General features: G+C 41.9%; 1 long non-coding RNA gene across 1 annotated transcript; it reads left to right on the plus strand.

Annotated features, from left to right (window-relative positions):
* The first annotated feature begins 1765 nt into the window (after positions 1–1765).
* LOC138288562 (uncharacterized) lies at positions 1766–23152 on the plus strand. The gene is made up of 3 exons (XR_011202459.1): positions 1766–2116; positions 6179–6378; positions 23018–23152. It is a non-coding gene; the product is annotated as an uncharacterized lncRNA (long non-coding RNA).
* The last annotated feature ends 410 nt before the right edge of the window (positions 23153–23562 follow it).

The following is a 23562-nucleotide window of genomic DNA, read 5'->3' on the forward strand; positions in this document are numbered from 1 at the left end:
TGGGGGCGCAAATTGCGACCCACCTCATTAATATTAATGAGGTGGGTCTTTGCGACCCCATAGCGACTCGCAGACGGTGTCTGAGACACCGTTCTGCATAGCAAATTGCGAGTTGCAATTTGCGAGTCGCTCGGACTCGCAAATTGCAAGTCGCAATTTGACATCTTCCTACATCTGGCCCTATGTCCCTTGTGTGCTTCCCCCATTTTTCCCCCAGGCAACCTGCCTACCATCCGTCACCCAGACCCAACAGCAATGGGTCCAAAAGGCGTGACCTATTGGCAGTGGCAAAACAAAACTTGAGGTGGCCCCCCTGCAAAATAAATGAAGGGGTCCCTGATGTGGGATGGGTTTATCGCTAATGGCGCCTAGTGCAACACTTTTTTTGGCACCGCTCCCTCATGCCCTCCTTTTCCACATATTGCCACCACTCTCCAGCACTGCCCCTCACCTCTCCATAGCCCCTCTCTGACATACATTTCATTTCATTTTTTGAAGCGCTGCTCATAGTTTGCTCACAGTTTTGTGATCTGTATGGTACACATTCTTTGCAGCAGGCACATTATCCCTCTGCGCTACTTTATGATGAGTAAAAACTGCTACTAGATAAAATTCAGATCTCTCACCAGCAGTAACATTAATCACCAGAGTTATCTTGACATTTTTATTGTTGAGTTTAAAAACTGCTGGATGTACAAGCAAATTCATATGCTTCTAAATTTCTAAGTTATTTTTAAACACAGCTCCTGCACCATAGTCAACACCAGGTGCAGCTGCACCGACACCGCAGTAAAGCCGGCCTTGCCCCCACGCTTCGGACCCAGTTAGGAGCTCTCGTGCCAGGGGCCCGCTGCCTGTGCCTAGGGGCACCCTGGAGCTCGGGGCCTCCCGCGCACCGCAGGGGCTACAGGGGTTATTGTTACACCACTGCCTATTGGCTATGCTTGTTATTAATGACAGAAGCGTTTGTCCAAATTAAAACAAAGGAGCAAGGATCTGAGCTCTCACAAAGGCCACAGGAGGAGAGATGTCCAATCTTTCAAGTTGAGATGTAAGATCACATCAAGGTTGTTTAATACAAAAGGAATTTTTCCCCAGAAAGATCTTTAAGAGATTTTAGGGCCAGATGTATCAGGCGATTTTGCATTCGCAAACGGTGCGAATCGCAAAATTCGGCCGTTTGCGAATGCAAAAATGCCTTTCAGAATGTATGAAAGGCATTCGCAGTGCAATTTTAAGGAATCGCAAAAATAACGATTCTCTAAATAAGAAATCGCAAATAAGGAATCCTTATTTGCGATTTCTTAAGCACATGTATCAAGCATTTCCTAAAGGCGAATTGGGCATTTAGGAAATGCAATTACCACAAACAAAAGTTTGGTGGTAACCATGTGCAAATTTTAAAAATGCATTTTAAATGCATTTTTAAAAATGACATGTAGCGCACACATGACCTTAAGGCATGTGTGTGCTTCACATGTCCGTAAAAATATTTTTGGGGTGCAGCAGAGGGGGCCTTAGGCCCCCAGCACCCTGGGATTTGCATTTCCTAAATTGCAAATTCCTAACTGGAATTTGCAATTTAGGAAATGCAAAACCATTCGCAACAGGCCCACAGGTGCAAATGGGGTTGGATTCTCTATTTGCGATTCGGTAATAGCATTTGCGAATTTTAAGAAATCGCTATTACCGAATCGCAAAAATCATACATACCATTTTGCATTTCTTAAATAGCGATTTCTTAAAATTCGCTATTTAAGAAACACAAATCTGTTTTTTGATACATCTGGCCCTTAATGAATTTCACTAATTTGTCCATTTTCTGCTAATACTGAATGAAGTTTTGCCTCACAATTGTTGGACGTTAAATGATGCTTGGTGAGTGGGTGTTTCGAAAACATGAATCGTTAGGTATCGTATAACTGAAGTTTGTATAGATTAATAATCCCGAAATGACATGCTTGTTAGTTTCCCTTGCAGGAATATTGTGATGAATTTTGATGATAAGGTCGCGAGCTCCGAAAAGAGGGAGGACTGGGAGAGAGACACTTTTCCGGAAGGACGTGTCTCCCCTGTGCCATCTCAGTATTCGCTGGCATCCTCCGTGAGGTATCAGGTAATCAGGTGCTGCTCCGCCGCAGACAGAGGGCTCCGTGAGGGCCCGGGAGATGACACGAACCTGTCCGCGTTCTCTTGTCTGTAATGGTTTGCAGTTTTTGAACACTGTGTGGTACAGATCATTTTATTTCTTAAACCTCCAATGACGGTAGACTCCACCGTCGTACCATACACTCTACTTTTCACCAGGGTACACATCTGTATTTATGCAAGTAGACGGCTCTACCAGGCAGATAGGGAGGGAAAGATCCGGAACAACGCGTCCGGAACCACGCCTGTGCTGTTCACGCAAGTGGAAAGACACTTGCCTGAACAACGCAGGCCTTTTTCTCTGCCTTAACCACGCATGTGCTGAACAACACGCATGCGTGGTTAAGGCAGAGAAAAAGGAATATCCATCGGGAGAGGACGCGGTCAGGTAAGTGGGGCTGGGGCAGGATTGGGGGTAGTTTTTAGGGTTGGGGCGGGTGATGAAGGGGTTGAGGTGGTAAGGTTATTATTATTTTTTTTAAGGGGCAGGGGTGGGGGGGGGTGGTACTATGGTGTTTAGGGTAAGGGTCTGGGTTATTTTGGTTTTAGGGGTGGGGGTACGGGTAATTTTGTATTTAGGGGTGAGGGGGTTGGGTTTTTAGGGGTGGGGGTCAAGGTAATATTTTATTTAGGGCGGGTGGGAGTTCGGGTTTTTCAGAGGCGGGTGGGGGGGGTCAGGGTAATTTTGTATTTGGGGGTTAGGGAGATTATGTTTTTAGGGTGGGTGGGGGCGGTTTTTAGGGGTTGGGGATGGGGTAATTTTGTATTTAGGGAGGGTGGGGGGAGGGTTATTAGGGGTAGGGGTGTCGTGTAATTTAGTATTTAGGGTGGGGCGGGGTGGGTTTTTAGGGGTGGGGTTAATTTTGTATTTAGGGTGGTGGGGGGTTGGGTTTTTAGGGGCAGGGTGGGGGTTGGGGTAATTTTGTATTCAGGGCGGGTGTGCGTTCGGGTGTTTAGGGGTGAGGTGGGGGTTGTGGTAATTTTGTATTCAGGGCAGGTTGGGGGGTTGGGTTTTTAGGGGCAGGGTGGGGGTTAGGGTAATTTTGTATTTAGGGCAGATGGGGGTTCAGGTTTTTAGGGGTGGGGTGGGGGGTTGGGGTCATTTTGTATTCAGGGCAGGTGGGGGGTTGGGGTTTTTAGGGGCGGGGTGGGGGTTGAGGTAGTTTTGTATTTAGGGAGGGTGGGGGGTGGGTTATTAGAGTGGGGTGTTCGGGGTAATTTTGTATTTAGGACAGGGGCGGATTTTTAGGGGTGGAGGTCGGGGTAATTTTGTATTTAGCGCAGGTGGGGGGGTCGGGTTTTTAGGAGCGGGGTGGGGGGTTGGGGTAATTTTGTAATCAGGGCAGGCTGGGGGCCAGGTTTTTAGAGGCGAGGTGGGGGTTTGGGGTAATTTTATTTTGAGGGGTTGGGTTGTTTTATTTTTGGGGTGGGGGTCAGTTTTAGGGCTCAGGGTGGATGGGGTTATTGGGGTCGTTTTTAAGGGTGGGGGGTCGGGGTACTTCTGTTTTTAGGGTGGAGGGGTGGCATGCGACAACCATGCATGCCGTTTCCACACATGCCTTTACTAGGCATGCCTTTACAACAACAAAAAAATTGTAAAGGCATGCGTGGAAACAATGCAGTCATTGTTCCGACCGCGTTGTTCAGGCATGCGTGGTTGCCGTATGCGTGGTTCCATCATACAACTGATAGGGATTATGAAAAATCCCTTTTAGACCAGGCATGTAGTAACACAGATCCAGTGGTCCATTTCCCTACCCCCATATCTGCATAATTTGTGAATCATTTTATGAACTGCACCATTGCCGAGTTTGCTGAAAATCAGTCTGCCAGGCAGAGGGATTTGGTCCTGGATTAGGCTGACAGAGCACCCTAGGCTCTAAGTGTCTATTAATGCCTCTTAGATAAGCTTCAGAAATCAGACCCACAAAAGACAGTTCTAACTCTCATTGGTTCCTCTGAGAATCTGGTGTTCATTATGCTTGTCATTCAGAATTAGAAGAGCCAGATGTCTGGCCACATCTACATAAGGGATGCCTGTGTGCAACTGAAGTCCACCACCCTTGGAGCTGTGCAATGTGACGTTGGCAAAAAACACTTGTGCTGAGTAATCTATAAATAGCAGAAGCTACCTCACAGCAGTGGCAGAGCACTTATTAAATGTAGGTTTAGGTCTGGTTTGACAATGCAGCTGTCGCCAGACCTTATGTGATCAATCTAAAAAACAAGCTTTCAGGAGTACTACAGAGAGTGGCTTTGGATCCACCCACATATGGTGAACAGGACTACATGTTGTAATTGGGCAGAAGTTGTAGGCTCCCACAGAAAATATGCTTACCCTTCAAGAGCTGTAATCATTTGTTTATTAAGTTGAGTGAGTCAGAGCTCTTTATCAAATCTAGCTATCTTGTTCCAGCAGAGCTTAACCTTTAGGTCAAACACTTGCCACTGCAAGCCTGTATGTCTACTAGATAATTATGGTGTTTATTCTTCTCTGGCAGTAGCACAGATGAGAGGAGGGCCCTCAAGAGGAAAGTACTGCTGTATTGCAGGCCCAGCCACCTCCCCTTCCCTTTCCATCACCTAATTCAGCACTCTTTGAGAGGATGTTTTCTTCTTTCTAATCCTAGTTGGAAGATTTATGGACTGGAGAGACCCTTTTTAAGCTCCTAGCTCTAAAAAGTTAAGCTGATTTTAAACATGACATCACTAATATGTTTAATTTACTTCAACATTTTTATTTTTATATATTATGTTAAATTAATTTACTTATTTAATATACCTTAATGTTAAAATGCCATTCCCTTCATATTAATGCACCCTTACCATAGCTTAAAGCTATAATTTCTTGAATCCTACAAACTCCTCACCCCTTAACACTACCCTTCCCTGAACCTTAAAAACCCCTTCCTACCCCTTAATGATTCCCTTCCCTGAACCGTACAAACCCCTTAATGCTACATATCCCTGAAGTACTTCTTAAGGCTATCCTTCCTTGAACCCTAAAAACCCATCACTACTTCTTAACAGTGCCCATCCTTTAACCCTAAAAGCCTTTATTACCTGTTAACCTCCCTGATCCCTAAAAAGCTCTCACTACTGTTTGATGCTACCTCTTCCCGAACCCTAAAACTTCTTGCTACCACTTAACCCTACCCTTCACTGAACCCCAAAAGCCCATTACTAACCTTTAATGCTATCCTTGCTCTCTAGAGATACAAAGTCAGTGGAGTCTGCATTGTCAAGATTCATTTCGTGTTTGTTACCTTGATTTAGGGTTCCCCTTAGTCTGCCTAAAGCAATATGGATTATTTGGTAAGGGTTTTCTACTTGAAATACCCACAGCACAATGTTACTTCATTCACACAGACCTTGCTGTACCATGTTGGTCTCATTTTCAGAGATTTCTATTTTAGTTATCTCATAGGTGATACACTCCTACCTTCCCTCATGATTAGTTGGAATCAATGTTAGTAGTAGTCAGAGTGATCCCTCATTGCATACTACATAATTACAATATAAGTATGTGGTTCTTTCCAGCAGTAAGTAAAAAATGAAATTTGAGGCTGAGTAAATTATGAAGTACCAGAAACATGTCTGAACTTGTTTTTACATGTAACATATCCAAACATATCCAAACACAGGCCACAAAAAAAGTTTGTAAAAGAGCAGTACCTCTTTTTAAACGGACCAGGGTTTGAGTATGATGAAAATATTACAAGTTTAAAAGAATAACATAAAAATAAAGATGTTCAAACAATTATTTCTATCACCATGTTAAGGAAATGTAGTCCCATCCCATCTACTACTTCTCGATGCAATGCCTGAATTACTCAGCTGTAACCTTCATTCCACAGAATCTTCCTTTCTTGTTGTATAACTTGCATGGGGGTTCGTCATACCAGAGACCCAGAGTACATTTACACAACCCAGCATGTCCCTTCCCCATCTCATAGGAGCCTTTCTATTCATAGGCCCTGAAAGCACCCTAAAACGTGGGGTTGTTATTTCACATTTTCTTTTCTTTTAGAATAGGTCAAAAGGAAGAGTAAAACTACACCATGGCAGAGATTTTCCGGGAGACGATGATGACCAAAGTGTGAAAAGCATTCAAAGTGTCAAGAGTGCTAGAAATGCCACTGAGTCCATTGCCAGGGCGAAGTGGACTAGAGATGAGAGAAGAACACATCCGCCCTACTACGATCCGCCATTAGGGCCTGCAACAGCAAGGTAACTGCTTTGGAAATCCACAAGAGAGAAAGCGCCTCTTTTTGTGTAGTCCAACGCATTTTGTGTGGACTGAAACTGTTGATTTTTTTAAATCTGCACACTGGTACTGCAATCCTGCTCATGGTGTATATGCTTTTACCGTCTAAATTGGCTAATCCTCAACTGATGTATATATATATATATATGTATATATATATATACACATATATATATATATACACATATATATATATATATATACACATATATATATATGTATATGTATATATATGTATATATATATATATATATATATAATTCACATAAAACACTCGGACTGCAGGAACACCACACAGCGGTCCCGGGTGGGCTCCGAGAGGCCCTAATAAATCCTCCAACTCTCCTCCAAATCACAGGAGACCCAGGACACCTCCAAGGTGCAAATCAATTTATTTCAGCACACAAATCCAACGCGTTTCGGCAGCAGCCTTACTCATGGATACATCATTGTTACAGTGCCCCAAGTTAAAAACCATGCAATCCTAGACATAAAAAACAGACAAAATCTCAAATCCCCACCAAAAGACACAAAATGTGGCGGCCATCTTAAAGTGCATCTATAAATAAGTTTCACAGTAGTTTGTACCATAGTCCTATCAAAATACAACTCAAATTATTGTTCAAATCCATCAGAATCTTTAAATTAATGTGATATCATATTTCGCACAATAAATAGAGTAAAATTCAATTGCCAAAATACAAAAATTGTAAATAGAATAATTCATTGCATTATAAAAGTTTGTTAACTATGAATGTTTTCAAAATTTAAAATTCAATATATCACTTAAATCCTGAACATTATTAACTATGCTTGAATTAATTACATATCATCCTATACCATCCAAATAGACCTGTACACCTACACAAAACTTTTGGGGGATCTCATATTTTTTGGGGATCTCATATTGGTATATGGAGCTTCTCTACCCAAGTGGGTAGACGAACAAATTCTTCTACTGTAGAAACCTTATAGACCCCAACACCTGTACCCTTCTACTAAGAATCAAATAGGATTCAAAAAATCACCCCTACTTCACATTCTCTATCAGATGACCACCCACCAAACAAAGTATCGATTACCCTAGATGGATGCTCAGCTCCTCACTCGAATTTAGCCCTACAGGTTCCAACGTTTCGAAGTCTATTATATATTTAGACTCTAAAACACGTAACAATCTCTCTCTATCGCCTCCCCTTTTCCTCATCCTTACTTGGTCTATAACTACAAACTTCAGCAGATTCTCATTGCCAAAATGATGGCTGAAGAAGTGCCTAGCTACTGGATAGTTTTTATCCTGATTTCTAATGGCTCGTCTGTGTTCTAAAACTCTTTTCTTTGCATTATGTATCGTACTGCCCACATACAATTTTTCACATGGGCATATCAGACAGTACACACAGTAAGATGTATTGCAATTGTAATTACCTCTAATTACAAAGCTGTCTAACCTTCCTGGAACATATAATGTCCTACAACTATTACTGGTCTTGCAGGCTTTGCACTTCATACAACAGAAGAAACCTTCCATTCCCGTATTCTGTATCCGTCCTACTGATGTTATCTCGTTGCGACACAAGTTGTCCTTGAGAGATCTATTTCTCCTAAAAGTTATTTGGGGATTATCACTGATCCAGTCTGCCAAAACAGGGTCCGTCTGCAAGATATGCCAACTCTTACTAAGTAGTGAGCGTATTTTGTGCGACTGATTACTATAGGTTGTAATGAATCTAATGGACTCACTTTCCTTCTCTTGCCTTCTGTTAGTTCCATACAAAACATCATCTCTACTTAATGTCACCACTTTGCGTTTGGCTTGATCGATCACTTTAGCCCCATAGCCTCTGTTCCTGAACCTTTCACACATCACATTACACTCTTGGTGAAAATCAGCTTCTTCGCTACAGTTCCTCCGGGCTCTCAACAATTCTCCAAACGGAATACTCCGTATTAGAGTCCCCGGATGTGCACTGTGAGCACTTAGTAGACTATTACCGGCTGTTGCCTTCCTATACAATTTGGACACTAATCTACTACCCTTCACAGAAATTTCCACATCGAGGAACTCTATACATTTTGAATCCAAATGCTCAGTAAATCTTAGGTTGCACTCATTGGTGTTCAGATCTCGCACAAATTGCATAGCTGCTTCTTCATTACCCCTCCAAATTACAAAAATGTCATCAATAAAACGACACCACAAGACCACATTGGTATCGAATTGGGTAATTTCTTCTGACACCTGTTCCTCCCACCAGCCCATAAACAAATTTGCATAGCTGGGGGCAAAACAGGTGCCCATAGCTGTCCCTTGAAGCTGTTTGTACAGATGACCATCAAAGATGAATACATTGTTCTTAAGACAGAACTCGATCATAGTGCATAGCATTTCCGAATGGAAGAAAAAAGACAGTGACCTTGCTCTGAGAAAGTGTCTAATAGCTCTCACCCCCAAGCCATGATCTATGCTCGTATACAGACTAGTCACATCTAGGGTTAACAGTAAGAAGTCATCTTCCCATACGATATCCTCAATGATTTTTAAAAAATGTGTGGTGTCTTTAACATAAGAGGGTATTGACTCCACAAAAGGACGTAAGAAGAAGTCAATATATTTTGATGTATTTTCCAGGAGCGATTCCATAGCCGAAACTATAGGCCTCCCTGGTGGGTTAACCGCATCCTTGTGAATTTTGGGGAGAAGATACAGAACTGGAATTTTCGGATGATCACATTTAAGAAACAGGAATTCATCCCATTCTATCATCCCTTGATCTTTCCAATCAATGAGCCTATCAATATATTTCTCATTCATTGATTTAACATCTCCCCAACTCACTTCTTCATAACACAGAGTATTACTTAGCTGTTTCATTCCCTCTGACACATATTTGGTGGTATCTTGAATGACTACATTACCCCCCTTATCGGATTGTCTAATCACAATGGTATGGTCTTCTTTCAATTTCCGAAGGGCTTGCCACTGTTCACCTGATAAATTGCTGTTTTTCACATTCGTCACACTATATCTCAACTTCTTCAATTGTTTGGTCATTTCTCGCTCAAAAACCTCAAGGGCATCACAATGAATGGCAGGTAGAAAGGTAGATTTTGGTTTGAAATTACTCGGACAATTGCTGTTTAAAGCAATACCAGTTCCCATCAGATTGAGGATAGGGTCTTCATGGGGAACCATCCCCTCACATAAATCCATTGCTGTATGTAATACATCAATATCAGAGATACATAGATTGCTCACATTTGTTTCCACCCCCACTTTCTTATCCTTTCTAACCTTAGTGTGGTACCACTTTTTCAATTTTAACTTCCTAATGAACTTAAAGGTGTCAATCCTAGTCTGAGTGTAATTAAAACAACTAGTTGGGCAGAATGACAGGCCCAGAGATAAGAGGTCCTCTTCAACAGCAGACAACATTCTGCTGGAGAGATTTATAATATTCATAGTTTTCACTTGCGTGCTCGAGTTATCATTCCCTGGGGTCTTGTATCGTCTCCTGCGCCCCCTCTTCTTGGCCTGTCTGTTCCTCTCCCTCTTCCTCTGACTCCTCGTCCTCTGCCTCTCTGGGGGTGAGCTCCCTTGTGTTGATCCATCCTTCCCTGGTTCAACAGTCTGAATTGCTTTAAAAAATTCAATCTGTCCACTTCTTTATCTGATGCCGGAGCCCCAGCCAAAGCAGTGTCTGATACATCTGAGAGATTCCCATCCGAAATGTCACTTTCTTCCTGTTCCTCAATTGGTTGGCTAATTTGTTCAGAGTCCCTCGAATTTAGTTCGGTAGCTTCCTCATTGTACATATGATCATATTTCCGCTGAAATGTTAAAATGCGGCCAGCCTGATAATCCTTAAAGTCCCTTATGAATTTTCTCTGCTTTTTGGCAGTGATCTCTTCCTCAAATTTGCAGAGTTTTTTCTCTAAATTTTTCATATATTCATCAAATGTTTCCTGCGTGATTAGTGCCAATATCTCCAATCTTACTTTCTCCATCTCTTCTAGGGTCCTACTCCTATCTTTCATTGCATATTTCGTCAATATACGCATATTGATATGCTCATTGATTGGAAAGATCAAGGGATGATAGAATGGGATGAATTCCTGTTTCTTAAATGTGATCATCCGAAAATTCCAGTTCTGTATCTTCTCCCCAAAATTCACAAGGATGCGGTTAACCCACCAGGGAGGCCTATAGTTTCGGCTATGGAATCGCTCCTGGAAAATACATCAAAATATATTGACTTCTTCTTACGTCCTTTTGTGGAGTCAATACCCTCTTATGTTAAAGACACCACACATTTTTTAAAAATCATTGAGGATATCGTATGGGAAGATGACTTCTTACTTTTAACCCTAGATGTGACTAGTCTGTATACGAGCATAGATCATGGCTTGGGGGTGAGAGCTATTAGACACTTTCTCAGAGCAAGGTCACTGTCTTTTTTCTTCCATTCGGAAATGCTTTGCACTATGATCGAGTTCTGTCTTAAGAACAATGTATTCATCTTTGATGGTCATCTGTACAAACAGCTTCAAGGGACAGCTATGGGCACCTGTTTTGCCCCCAGCTATGCAAATTTGTTTATGGGCTGGTGGGAGGAACAGGTGTCAGAAGAAATTACCCAATTCGATACCAATGTGGTCTTGTGGTGTCGTTTTATTGATGACATTTTTGTAATTTGGAGGGGTAATGAAGAAGCAGCTATGCAATTTGTGCGAGATCTGAACACCAATGAGTGCAACCTAAGATTTACTGAGCATTTGGATTCAAAATGTATAGAGTTCCTCGATGTGGAAATTTCTGTGAAGGGTAGTAGATTAGTGTCCAAATTGTATAGGAAGGCAACAGCCGGTAATAGTCTACTAAGTGCTCACAGTGCACATCCGGGGACTCTAATACGGAGTATTCCGTTTGGAGAATTGTTGAGAGCCCGGAGGAACTGTAGCGAAGAAGCTGATTTTCACCAAGAGTGTAATGTGATGTGTGAAAGGTTCAGGAACAGAGGCTATGGGGCTAAAGTGATCGATCAAGCCAAACGCAAAGTGGTGACATTAAGTAGAGATGATGTTTTGTATGGAACTAACAGAAGGCAAGAGAAGGAAAGTGAGTCCATTAGATTCATTACAACCTATAGTAATCAGTCGTACAAAATACGCTCACTACTTAGTAAGAGTTGGCATATCTTGCAGACGGACCCTGTTTTGGCAGACTGGATCAGTGATAATCCCCAAATAACTTTTAGGAGAAATAGATCTCTCAAGGACAACTTGTGTCGCAACGAGATAACATCAGTAGGACGGATACAGAATACGGGAATGGAAGGTTTCTTCTGTTGTATGAAGTGCAAAGCCTGCAAGACCAGTAATAGTTGTAGGACATTATATGTTCCAGGAAGGTTAGACAGCTTTGTAATTAGAGGTAATTAGAATTGCAATACATCTTACTGTGTGTACTGTCTGATATGCCCATGTGAAAAATTGTATGTGGGCAGTACGATACATAATGCAAAGAAAAGAGTTTTAGAACACAGACGAGCCATTAGAAATCAGGATAAAAACTATCCAGTAGCTAGGCACTTCTTCAGCCATCATTTTGGCAATGAGAATCTGCTGAAGTTTGTAGTTATAGACCAAGTAAGGATGAGGAAAAGGGGAGGCGATAGAGAGAGATTGTTACGTGTTTTAGAGTCTAAATATATAATAGACTTCGAAACGTTGGAACCTGTAGGGCTAAATTCGAGTGAGGAGCTGAGCATCCATCTAGGGTAATCGATACTTTGTTTGGTGGGTGGTCATCTGATAGAGAATGTGAAGTAGGGGTGATTTTTTGAATCCTATTTGATTCTTAGTAGAAGGGTACAGGTGTTGGGGTCTATAAGGTTTCTACAGTAGAAGAATTTGTTCGTCTACCCACTTGGGTAGAGAAGCTCCATATACCAATATGAGATCCCCCAAAAATATGAGATCCCCCAAAAGTTTTGTGTAGGTGTACAGGTCTATTTGGATGGTATAGGATGATATGTAATTAATTCAAGCATAGTTAATAATGTTCAGGATTTAAGTGATATATTGAATTTTAAATTTTGAAAACATTCATAGTTAACAAACTTTTATAATGCAATGAATTATTCTATTTACAATTTTTGTATTTTGGCAATTGAATTTTACTCTATTTATTGTGCGAAATATGATATCACATTAATTTAAAGATTCTGATGGATTTGAACAATAATTTGAGTTGTATTTTGATAGGACTATGGTACAAACTACTGTGAAACTTATTTATAGATGCACTTTAAGATGGCTGCCACATTTTGTGTCTTTTGGTGGGGATTTGAGATTTTGTCTGTTTTTTATGTCTAGGATTGCATGGTTTTTAACTTGGGGCACTGTAACAATGATGTATCCATGAGTAAGGCTGCTGCCGAAACGCGTTGGATTTGTGTGCTGAAATAAATTGATTTGCACCTTGGAGGTGTCCTGGGTCTCCTGTGATTTGGAGGAGAGTTGGAGGATTTATATATATATATATATATGTACATATATATATATATATATCAGTTGAGGATTAGCCAATTTAGACGGTAAAAGCATATACACCAGGAGCAGGATTATATATATATATGTATATGTATATATAAATGTATATATATATATATATATATATATACATATATATATGTATATATATATATGTATATATATACATATACATATATATATTCATTTAGGCTCACATTGTAAACATATAAAACCATAGAAATTCAGCTGTTATAGTAATTTCCAGTAAAAAGTATAACTCACACCCACCCCATGCACAGTTTTCTCATCAATAATGTAACTGCAAATGTTGTAGCTATATTATCAATGATTTTATAAAAGATATGAGTGCTGTAATATCTGGGGTAGTTAGCAGTGCATGGCGGGGGCCCGAGTTATAGTTTCCTTAGGGCATGAGTTATAGTTACTTGAAATAACTCTAACAGCTGAATTTCTATGGTTTCTTATGTTTAAAATGTGAGCGTAACTATAGTGTCCCTTTCGTTCTCTATGTGAATTTCTCTGTTTTGTAAAATTCTATTTCTTACCTATAAAGTCCCTGTCACTGTTGGGTTTTTTCAGTGAATTTCGATGCCTTTTTTAACATAAAGTAACTTTAATAACTATACATCAATAAAACCACAGTCACGCACGGCCTTCAGTTGTGCACAGCGGGAGTTGGTTGCATGGCCAGACCCTGCAACCAACCAACCCCCTATAACCACCAAACCCTGTGCCATGCATGACCTTTGGTTGTGAGCAGTAGGGGTTGACCATCAGCCCTGCGGCCAACCCCCTCTAACCACACCGACTGCGCACAACCTTTGGCCGTGCAAGGCAGGGGTTGGCGGCAGGTCTTGTGTTTAACCCCCTTTAAGCTCCAAACCCCATGCCAGAGAAGGCCTTTGGCTGTGTGCAGCGGGGCATAAGCAACCAACACTACACCACACACAGCCTTTGTCTGCGGGGATTGAGCTTAAATGGATATACATTTACCTCCCTGGGGCTACCTAATAAAAATTGTTGGGGGGCCACATGGACCACCCTGGGCCCCAGGGACCTCCACCTCCCCGGGGCAACATGTTAAAAATAGTTGGGGGGGCTGCATAGGCCCCTCCAGGCCCCAGGGACCACCACCCCCCTGGATACATACCATAATTTTGTAGGGGGCCATGCAGATCCTCTTGGGCCCCGGGGACCATAAACTCCCCGGGGCAACATAAGAAAAATATATGTGGGGTCGCACGGACCCCCACCCCCGGGTCTAGAGGTCCACCATCTACAAGGGGCTACATAATTACCCGGGCTACCAATATAGTCTCATGGGGACTGCGGGGAGCCTCAAAGCCCCCGCGTTCCCACCAGCTCCTGTCTCCTGTCTCCTGTCTCCTGTGGGAGCCGGCATTGCTCCCACATGCAGGAAGCTGCAGCAAATACCATCTCCCTGATGCAGGAGCAATAATGTTAGCTCTTTCCCTGCCCGTAGATATGCAAGCAAGTAAGGAGATGAAATTTCCTCTTCCAGCAAGTAGGAGCATTTTTAAAGCTCCCGCTAGCTAAAAATGGAGTGTTTGCTTTTGCTTGGGAGGATCTGTCAGAGCTCCTGCCAAGTAAAAGCAAACAGCTATCTCCTGGGGTGGGCACCTCGGGAGGTAGCAGGAGCAGACCCTGGGGGGTGGCAGTCCCCAGGGCCATCAATGGCTCCAGGAGGGATGGCCGCTCGGCCCCTCTCCAATGTTCTGCACAGGCAGGCCCTGGGGGGGGTGGTGGCCCCTGGGGCCTTATATGGCCTGGGAGGGCAGCCCTCCTCCATTCTTTAAAAAGTGAAATGCCTCAGGGAGGTGGTGGCCCCCTGGGCCTGAGGGGTTCTGCGTGACCCTGCACCTTTTTCTATTTGTTTAGCCCCAGGGAGGTGGCAGTCGCCAGCGCCTGGTTAGGTCCATGTGGTCACCAATCATATTAATCACTTGGCCCTTGGGGAGGTGGTGGTCTTCGGAGTTCAGGGGCGTCTGTGCGGCCTCCCCATACTGTTATAAATTGCAGCCTTGTGAAGATGGTGGGGCCCGGGGGAGTCTGGGCAGCCACCCAATATATATATATTAAAAATAGCCCGAGGAAGGTGGTGATCCCTCCGGCAGTCAGCCAGGCCCCGCATAATTTTAAAACATAGCCCCGGGGGCTAGTGGCCCCTGGGGCTTTTAACATCCCTGGGAGACCCAGTGCAGCCCCTCCAAAATAATTAACATTGACATGCCCCTAGGACCTGGCTCACCAAGGGATCAAATTAATTAGAAGCTTGGGAACCTGTGCTTTTTATAAACATTTTCATCAAAATCCACTGATCCATCTATGGATTTTCCGAGATTTCTTTAAAAAATGCTTTTTTGCCTTGGTGGGGTATCAGGGGGGACTCTTGGACATAGGCTAGGAGCTCAGGGTATTCAACCCTGGACCCTTTTGAATTTTTGTTTGGGGGACTCAGCTGAAGCCAAGTCCCAAAATGACTGCCAACACTTCCTGTTCGAAGTGTTGGTAGCCAATCAGATAACAGCACTTGGGTAGTTGGATCCGTAGATCCTCCGTGTCCCTAGATATCTATATTTTTTTACTTTTAATATCTCAGAAAATACTGAGCGGGTTTATACCAAAACAAAAAAAGCACAATCTGTGCATGAGGATCTAGCTTCTTGCCAAATTTGGTTGGTAATTCGGGTCAGCGGTTCGGGTTGTAGTTGTGTCTAAAGACCCTATGGGAAAATAAATGGGGAAAATACATTTTGGGAATCCCCCTTTTTCTCGCCCCCTCACTTGACAGATTACCCTGAAACTTTCAAGAAAGCAGCTGAACCAACTGTTCTAATAGTTTCGAAAATTTTGTGAATTTGTCAAATGAGCATAAAGGTATTGGCAAAAATAAAAACGCTTTTCCTTTGGAAACTAGATTATAACTATAACTACCTACTGGTGACCGCCAGTAGGTTATATATATATATAAATATATATATAATTTCACTTAAAAAGCCAAAGATTATAGGGGCATTATAGTTAGGCTCACATTTCAAACATGCAAAATCACAGAGATTGACCCGCTATAGTTAGAGTTATCTCAAGTAACTATAACTCAAGCCCTAAAGTAACTATAACTCGCGCCCCCGACATGCACAGTTTTTTCTTCAAAGATTTTACTCCAAATATTACATTGATATTTTCAATGATGTTATCAAAGATGTCATGAGTGCTGTAATTTGTGTGGTATTTAGCTATGCATGATGAGGGCGCGAGTTATAGTTACCTAGGGCACGAGTTATAGAGATATCTCGAACTATAACAGGTGAATTTCTCTGGTTTTGTCGTTTAATATGAGCCTAACGGTAACGTCCCTGTAACCTTTGTTTTTTTAAGTGAATTTCTATAGTTTTTTTAAAATTCTGTTTCCTAACTATAATGTCCCTGTAACCTTTGTTTTTTTCAAGGAATTTCTATGTGTTTTTAACGTAAAGTAATTTGAATTACTAATCATTTATTAAACCACTGCCGTTTGTGGCCTTCGGCTGTGCATGGCTGGAGATGCCTGCAGTGCCATGGTCAACCCCCTATAAACACCCAACCCTGCACCATGTACGGCCTTTTATCATGCCCAGCAGGGGTTGGCCGTAGGCCCTGGCCTTAGGCCAGGCCCTGCGTCCAACCCCTATGACCACCCAACCCCGTGCCACACACGGCCTTCGACCTTGCGCAGTAGGTGTTGGCCACAGGGGCTGGCCTGCAGCCAGGTCCTGTGGCCAAGCCCCTATAAACACCCAACCCCCTACCACGCACGGCCTTTGGCTGTGCACAATAGGGGTAGCCACAGGGCTTGCCCAGGGGTTAGGTGGTTATAGGGGGATGGCCGCAACCCAAAGATTTTGCTGAGAAAAATACTTCAATGTTCCATCACAAGAAATGTTTAACATTTAAAACAATAGTAAATAAACAAACCACCATGAGGTAGACAGATTTGAACCCTCAACCTACTGAGTGTCAGTCTAAGAGTTTTACCAGTGGGCCACAAGTGTCTTTGCTGGACTGTGCATCTAAACATAGCTATAACGCTTGAACCAAACATCTTGCTAGTGTGACACTTTGAAGTCATTGTATATACCAATCACTGTCGCTCTCTCTTCCATCCCATTATGGAAGAGAGAGAGAAAGTGAGAGATTGAGAGAGAGAGACATTTAGAGATCAACTTTGACAGAGAGAAATTGAGAGAGAGAGAGAGAGAGAGAGAGAGGGAGAGAGGGAGAGAGGGAGAAAGGGAGACACTGACTCCTGCAGCTTTAAACCTATAGTCATACCTGCCAAGATAAATCTTTTGGGAAGAGGGAAACCCTTCTTTTGAATATTAAGTACCTCACCCCTTAGTAGACTTGCAGCCCTCAAGGTCAAGTGCCTGGTATTTAAAAGTGAAACATGTAAGAAGTTAATGTTTGCATGTTCCGAAAGTTACCTGTCTCCAAAAGCTATTTTCATTGCTAGCGCTGTAGCTGGTTGTATAAAGAAAAGGTTAAAGTACTGTTAATGTGCTAATCCTGTGTTTTTGATTTGGAATACATTCCAGGGGTGGTTTGGCCACTGTATTCCACTGTTTTGCATATTTATAAGAGTCCAACTTAGGAGAAGTTGATTTTACGGCAGATGTATATATATGTATCTAAAGTAACTTTTAAAAAGTTATACTTTCCCTTCCTGAATCTAATGCAGGCTAATTAACATTGGCTTTCCTGCAGCTGGGCCTGCCAGTACTGCTTTGATGAGGTTTGAAATACTTCTTCTCAGAGTGGAGACAATGGCTTAGTTCTGGCAGGATGGCACAGAGGAACAATGGATGGGTGGGAAAGGAATCTGACCCAGCTTAATGCAAGTAGGGCAGTTTAAGACTGTACAGTATGGTCACTAACTTAAATTGGACCAGAGGGAGACCTAACTGTTTTTGGTTTAGTGATAAGGGGAAACCTGGAAACAAGTGGTCTTTTGATCCCAAAATACTCTTTAGCTCCCGGATTTAGTCTCAGTGGAGGAGGAAGCTGGCCTCTCAATCAATGTGGAGTGGTTGATTGGGAAGGGACTGTCCATTACCCTCAATACATCCCCCGGTATGCCACGAGTTCCCTTCCGGGGCAGAAAGATTTTGCCATAATATATTTGACTGAAAATAGATTGGGATAGTTTGCAGTGAAGCAAACAAGATGTGCTGCGAAAGTGGGAGGGTTTACCCTTGAGAACTTGAGAACATTTTTCCCATTGGTCAAGGAGTGCCCAGAAGTTCCTCAACCAAGCGAATTAAACAAAAGTAGCACCTCACACCCTGCTCCTCAGGACAATTTCTAGACCTGTGGCAGTAAAGAAGAGGATGTAACCTGCTGTCGGTAATATGTGGGGATCTGAGGGGCAGGACCTGCTCCCACTTACACCCAGGACTAAGAAGTGAACACCATGAGGCATACGGCTGATCTCCTTGTGGCTACAGGGACACAAAAAAGCTGCAAGAGTCCTTTTTCCTGGACTTTCAAGTCATCTAGAAATTCTGCCGAACCTCACAGCAAAAGTGTCTTATTTCAGAGGAACTTTGATGGATACAGCTCTAGGCTAGCCCCTCTAGAAGATTCTGAGCTCCAGGAAAGAAAGTAAGTCAAACAAAGAAATCTTGATCGGGCGAAGCCTTGTAAACTATTCGCCCAATGAGAGGACTTTGGCAGCTACAAAATGTAACTGTTCCTGCTCTGAGCTTATCTTGCCTACACCAGTGGCTCAGCAGGACCTCATTCATTAGCTATCCAGCTTCAACAGGGATTTGTTAAATACAGCTTACAACCTTGCCCCACTGAAGAAATTCGACTTCCATGAAAAAGACTAAGTCAAAAGGTAAAAACATTAGTGGGATAACCCGCTTGCTGTATCCGACTTGTGCTCCATTGTAGTTGGCCTGAAATTGTGCCTAGGTCCCAGTGAACCACTAATAGAGATTTCTGTGTGGTGCATTATTTTTCCATGGTGCTTTTTGCTTTAAAACTTATTCTTATTAAAATCTTCTTATTGCATTTTTCTTAATTTTTAGAAATGTTGTGATCGTTTGATTGAGTTGTGTTTTGATTTTTTGTCTGTCTTAGTGTGGCAAACACTTGACAGAGTTCTCTAAGTTAAACCTGTCAGGTCTGTGCCATAGCTACCAGGTATTGATCCCAGGTTTATATTATTGAATCTGTTTTTTTTACCTTACAAACATTTAGGACTTTCTTCTTAAATATTACTCATATCCTTGCCAACTAATAACCCATTCTCTTTCAATACTGAAATCAGCTAACAATTATTCTTGAAGTTCTAGATGACACGTTACAAAATAGTTCCAATTAATATATGTTGACAAAAGGCAAAAGGCTATTTAAACCTCTCAAAAATTGCAATGGAGAAAATACTCATTGATTCTACTTGCATTTTTCACGGTTGGGTTGGTGTGTTATGATGTCTCCGGGTTCAATTGGCCTTTTTATTCAACAAGTAGACTATTCTTTGTTTTGTTCTGCACTAGTCATAAAATAGAATGCCCAGCTGAAAAGTTCAAGAGGGGGTTTAGGCAATGTTTAACCTTCACTAATCTTACTGAATTCCGTAAGCTAACAACTAGTATTAACATTTCACTCAACAGCAAGTCAATTACACAGAAAAATAACACTTTAGCATACAAACTTGAAGCCTATAAAATAACCAGTTCGGGAGGTATATTCTCAGATGAAGACAACTTAAAGATGCATTAATACTCTTACACAAATGTCCATTGGAGTTTCAGAGTGAAAGTCGTAGTTCCGCAACAGCTCCTACACATCTCTATGCCACCATATTTTGATGAACGGTTTGGCTGTGCTGGCTTTTTTCCTAGTCATATTTCAATTGTGATTAGGCACATATTTCAATTTTCAAAAGTGCATTGTGGACGATGTTTCTACACATATTATTTCCCAATTTATATATGTAATTAGTCAAAGCAAATTTTTTTATAATCAACCTAGGAATGTACTGTGATATATGTGTTCAGATTCAACTATTGTAAATTCAGCGCCAGTGGTGAGATTCAGGGAATGTGAACTTGAAATTTCCCAACTAAAAAGTGGTGGGTGGCCAGGTGGAGGAGTGAGATGAATAAAGGTTACTGCGCCCATGAGAGCTCGGAAACTTGTGTTGCAAATTTCTGACTATTTTTATGAATCGGACATGTTTTGTCCAATAATGCCTTTGGAAACTGTGCTGCCAAATGAATTGTTAAGTCCCAAATTTGTTCCAGATTTTGTTGGTGGGGTAACCCAAAAATTTCTCAAAATGATCAGACTGTCATGCGTTGTTGCTCCTGGTCAGTACAATAAGGGACTGTGATTATAACTTTTTCCAGGGCTGTTTTTAGGTCACAGTCCAGCACTGAAATATAACATTTAAAATAATTAAAATAATATAAGGGTTGTTGTGTCCTTTTGTCCTGCTGTCTCATTTCACACACCATCTCCCCAAAAAAGCACAGGTATGAAAGCCTTTGATGTTTACATTGCATTCCTCCCCCCGCCGTATATTGAAATTATGGGCCCAATTCACTAAACCAATTTTATGACCTAAAAGAGATGCCTGTTAAGTAATCATCAAAGGATTGTTACTCACTTTGTATAAATATGCAGTAGGAACCGCATGAAAGAAGTTGGGTGTGGAAAAACCAACCAAGATCTGCCTTGAGTTTGTGAATGCCCATCAACTTGTGAGTGTTTGGGGCATCCTCAAACTCCAGTCTGACCTTTATCCACCTTGGAAATTGTGAGAGATGAGTTCCAGCAAAGTGGTGAAGTAAAACTCTTTTCAGGGTGGTAAGGGGAATGGAACACCTCAATATTTTGTGGATTGTAGGATGGAATGTGTTTTTCCCCACAAAAAAAGAGTTCCCTCTGGAGAAAATGTACTGTTTGTACAATCTGCATTTTGGACATAGTACAATCCAAAATGTCACCAGACCAAAATGTCACTTGGCATTTCCAGTAGTGTTCCTGGAAAGCTGAGATTAGATTATCTTTCCAAGCTTACTACTGCCAATGTTTGTGAATTCCAAAAAGTAGTAAATCTGCACCTGTTCATGGGAGTGTTTCTAGGGTGACAGATTAATTAGTTTCTTTGTGAATAAGTCAATATATTTTTAAGTTCCTGCTTTAAAAAATGAACACTTTAAAACTATCTCTAAATCCCAACACAGATATAGCAGACCGAACTCAGGCACGACCCCCAACTCCAATTACCAATTCAGGAATGCTTTCATTTGTGGGGTGTCACACCCTAAACACCACCCTGAAGCTACACCCCTGTTTAGTGTAATCATTTTCTATGGTGCTTGGGACAGACAGATTATCTACTGTGTCTGTATTACTTGTTCACTTCTCTGGTATGCCATATCAGGCACAAAATCAAACTTCTAGCTGGATTTTTTGTAATAAATCACATTTCATACCTAAATGCCATTTTAGGTCATTACATATCTGTCATACAAACATGGAAACACAACCCGTGGAGGAGATATGGGTGGGATGGGTAGAGTGGATGTTCCCAAACAGCTTAGCTGACAACTGAAGGATTCTGGTAGTCCATAGCTGGTGAGGCATTTTACATAGTAGAGAGGAAAGGTGTTCAGAGTCGGAAGGACCCACAGTGCAATGGGTGTTGCTTAGGTGCAGTTATGAGCAAGGTTAAAGATGATGATGCACTGAGGTCCACTGCTTGCATGTTTCAGTGCATAGATAGCAGCAAAGGAGTGGAGCCTGTCAGTCATATGAGCGCTATGAGTTACTAGGAAGGTGCAGGACTTACAGCAGATGTGGGTAGTGGTACATAGATTGATGGCATCTACTAGGTGCATGAAATGTTTTGTTGGTAGCTTTATATTAGGGTGAAGAACCTGTAATCAGCAAGGTTGATCAGTACCCAGTAAGCAAACTAAGGATGCTTTCAAAGATGAGGAAAGATATATGTTGGATGGTTGGATGGCACAGTATCAACTACCATAATATTTTTGTGCATGCTCTATGTATATTACTGTTACCATTATATCATCTACATTCATATTGTATTACATTATATCTCTTTTAGGTATATAATTGCAATATAGGTATAGACAAAATAATGGTAAATATGTAGCACATGCTAAAAGTGTAACTGTACACCTAGCCCTAACCCCTGAACCTAATCCTTGACTAATGCGCCCTTTAATACTTAGAAGCTTTAAGCTTAAACAATATTTCACCAGCCAGTGACTTTGTTCTTGTGATGGAATGTTGATATGAGGAGATGCTCACTCTGCCCCGACAGCTATTCTTCACTGAGTAAGCCTTTGGAAACTGAGGTTGCTTGTTTTCCCGAGAAGAGGAAACCTGGCCTAGTAGCTTGGGCTGGAGAGTTGCTATTGGCGCAAGATCAATAATGAGTTACATATGACAGGTCTCTGTCCAGTGTGGCAGAATGGGCATAAAACAATGGATTGGAATGTGACCCGAGATATTACCAGTGGCTGAGATTAATTCAAGCACTCTTTCCATTGTCTTGCTAGTTGAATTATCTTATTGTAGCACAACTTTTTTATGTGATATTGTAGAGGTGCCCCAAGAGGAGGGTCAAGTGGCATGGAGTATGCAGACCATGGTAGTGAGGGCAAGTGATAAAGGAGAGCAGCACCATGTGACTGTTGTCATGCACTGTGATGGTCCTGTTGGGGGGTGCTGGCACTATGAGGAAACAGGGAATTGGATTTGGGAGCATCTGAGAAGCAGTGAATGGAGTTTGTAAAGTGCATTATTTCCGTTTTTGCTTAGTTCAGCATCATCCAGGACAGGGTCACCTGGGGTTCAACAGAAGTAAGCCATTCAGTGACCTGCACGTATAATATGTGCTTCTCGAGATTAGGGAGGGGATGGGTTCAGGGGTTGTCTTTTACATGCACATTCAGACCACATAGTTATTACCATGGTTTACACTCGCTTGTTTTCTTCCAGGGAAGGAGCAGAAAAACTGATGATTACAGGCTTCAACATTTGCAAAGCTTCGACAGACCCCTTTTCACTCAATCATAATAGACTTTCAAAGAAGGAACAGGAGAAACCCTGCAAAAGGCTGCTGCAGCCAACACCCAACAGGTATTTTGGGCCAGTGATTAAAAGGAGATGTTTTAAATATTGAACCTGTGGATTCTTTTAACCATAGCTGAACACACTGAAAGGAGCATGTTAAATATCTAAGGTGTAGGGTAGAGTTGGTATCTTCATCCTCAATAGACATATGCCTTATGTTTGTTTTCATAGATACCATGCAGGAGAAAGCACACTGGCAAGGGAGTAAACGGGTGCAAATTCATATATGTGTAATGAAAAGTGTTAATAAAAACATTTATTGTTTACCCGTGTGTTGTGCTCGCAAATGTGTTTGCTAGGGAACAAAAAGCGAGTGCACACTCTGCCTGTGATGACGTTGCTTTCCTTGTCGATGACGCCAGGAGAAGAAAATGAACATATTGTTGGAAAACACAGTTACACATTTGAAA

The sequence above is a fragment of the Pleurodeles waltl genome, chromosome 4_1 (genome assembly GCF_031143425.1).
Source record: "Pleurodeles waltl isolate 20211129_DDA chromosome 4_1, aPleWal1.hap1.20221129, whole genome shotgun sequence".
NCBI lineage: Eukaryota > Metazoa > Chordata > Amphibia > Caudata > Salamandridae > Pleurodeles > Pleurodeles waltl.